This window comes from Oncorhynchus gorbuscha, unplaced genomic scaffold, assembly GCF_021184085.1.
Source record: "Oncorhynchus gorbuscha isolate QuinsamMale2020 ecotype Even-year unplaced genomic scaffold, OgorEven_v1.0 Un_scaffold_2225, whole genome shotgun sequence".
Taxonomy (NCBI): Eukaryota; Metazoa; Chordata; class Actinopteri; order Salmoniformes; family Salmonidae; genus Oncorhynchus; species Oncorhynchus gorbuscha.
Genome location: NW_025746794.1, coordinates 77,501 through 80,212, shown reverse-complemented (window position 1 = coordinate 80,212; position 2,712 = coordinate 77,501).

Sequence of the window (2,712 nt, the reverse complement as noted above, 5' to 3'; positions counted from 1 at the left end):
ATCCATGTAGGTTCCCTATCCATGTAGGTTCATTATCCATGTAGGTTCATTATCCATGTAGGTTCCCTTCCTAGGTTTCCATGTAGGTTCCTATCCATGTAGGTTCCCTATCCATGTAGGTTTCCTATCCATGTAGGTTCATTATCCAAGTAGGTTCCCTATCCATGTAGGTTCCCTATCCATGTAGGTTCATTATCCACGTAGGTTCATTATCCATGTAGGTTCCCTATCCATGTAGGTTCATTATCCATGTAGGTTCATTATCCATGTAGGTTCCCTATCCATGTAGGTTCCCTATCCATGTAGGTTCATTATCCATGTAGGTTCCTATCCATGTAGGTTCCCTATCCATGTAGATTCATTATCCATGTAGGTTCATTATCCATGTTTCCTATCCAGGTTTCCTATCCATCTAGGTTTCCTATCCATGTAGGTTTCCTATCCATGTAGGTTCCCTATCCATGTAGGTTCATTATCCATGTAGGTTCCCTATCCATGTAGGTTCATTATCCATGTAGGTTTCCTATCCATGTAGGTTCATTATCCATGTAGGTTCCCTATCCATGTAGGTTCATTATCCATGTAGGTTCATTATCCATGTAGGTTCATTATCCATGTAGGTTCCCTATCCATGTAGGTTCATTATCCATGTAGGTTCCCTATCCATGTAGGTTCATTATCCATTCAGGTTCTCAATCCATGTAGGTTCATTATCCATGTAGGTTCATTATCCATGTAGGTTCTCTATCCATGTAGGTTTATTATCCATGTAGGTTCATTATCCATGTAGGTTCATTATCCATGTAGGTTCCCTATCCATGTAGGTTCATTATCCATGTAGGTTCATTATCCATGTAGGTTCATTATCCATGTAGGTCTCCTATCCATGTAGGTTCATTACCCATGTAGGCTCATTATCCATGTAGGTTTCCTATCCATGTAGGTTCATTATCCAAGTAGGTTCATTATCCATGTAGGTTCCCTATCCATGTAGGTTCATTACCCATGTAGGTTCATTACCCATATAGGTTCATTATCCATGTAGGTTCATTATCCATGTAGGTTTCCCTATCCATGTAGGTTTCCTATCCATGTAGGTTCATTATCCAAGTAGGTTCATTATCCATGTAGGTTCCCTATCCATGTAGGTTCATTACCCATGTAGGTTCATTACCCATGTAGGTTCATTATCCATGTAGGTTCATTATCCATGTAGGTTCCCTATCCATGTAGGTTCATTATCCATGTAGGTTCATTATCCATGTAGGTTCATTATCCATGTAGGTTTCCTATCCATGTAGGTTTCATTATCCATGTAGGTTCATTATCCATGTAGGTTCCCTATCCATGTAGGTTCATTATCCATGTAGGTTCCCTATCCATGTAGGTTCATAGGTTTCCTATCCATGTAGGTTCATTATCCATGTAGGTTTCCCTATCCATGTAGGTTCCCTATCCATGTAGGTTTCCTATCCATGTAGGTTCATTATCCATGTAGGTTCCTATCCATGTAGGTTCATTATCCATGTAGGTTCATTATCCATGTAGGTTCATTATCCATGTTCATTATCCATGTAGGTTTCTATCCATGTAGGTTCATTATCCATGTAGGTTTCCTATCCATGTAGGTTCATTATCCATGTAGGTTCATTATCCATGTAGGTTCATTATCCATGTAGGTTCATTATCCATGTAGGTTCATTATCCATGTAGGTTTCCTATCCATGTAGGTTCATTATCCATGTAGGTTCCCTATCCATGTAGGTTTCCTATCCATGTAGGTTCATTATCCAAGTAGGTTCCTATCCATGTAGGTTCCCTATCCATGTAGGTTCATTACCCACGTAGGTTCATTATCCATATAGGTTCATTATCTATGTAGGTTCATTATCCATGTAGGTTCCCTATCCATGTAGGTTCATTATCCATGTAGGTTCATTATCCATGTAGGTTCCTATCCATGTAGGTTTCATTATCCATGTAGGTTCATTATCCATGTAGGTTCCTATCCATGTAGGTTCATTATCCATGTAGGTTCCCTATCCATGTAGGTTTATTATCCATGTAGGTTCATTATCCATGTAGGTTCCCTATCCATGTAGGTTCCCTATCCATGTGGTTTCCTATCCATGTAGGTTCATTATCCATGTAGGTTCCCTATCCATGTAGGTTCATTATCCATGTAGGTTCATTATCCATGCTTAGGTTCCCTATCCATGTAGGTTTCCTATCCATGTAGGTTTCCTATCCATGTAGGTTCATTATCCATGTAGGTTTCCTATCCATGTAGGTTTCCTATCCATGTAGGTTCATTATCCAAGTAGGTTCCCTATCCATGTAGGTTCCCTATCCATGTAGGTTCATTATCCACGTAGGTTCATTATCCATGTAGGTTCCCTATCCATGTAGGTTCATTATCCATGTAGGTTCATTATCCATGTAGGTTCCATTATCCATCCATGTAGGTTCATTATCCATGTAGGTTCATTATCCATGTAGGTTCATTATCCATGTAGGTTTTATCCATGTAGGTTCATTATCCATGTAGGTTTCATTATCCATGTAGGTTCCCTATCCATGTAGGTTCCTATCCATGTAGGTTCATTCCATGTAGGTTCCCTATCCATGTAGGTTTCCCTATCCACATGCAGGTTCCCTATCCATGTAGGTTTCCTATCCATGTAGGTTCATTATCCATGTAGGTTTCCTATC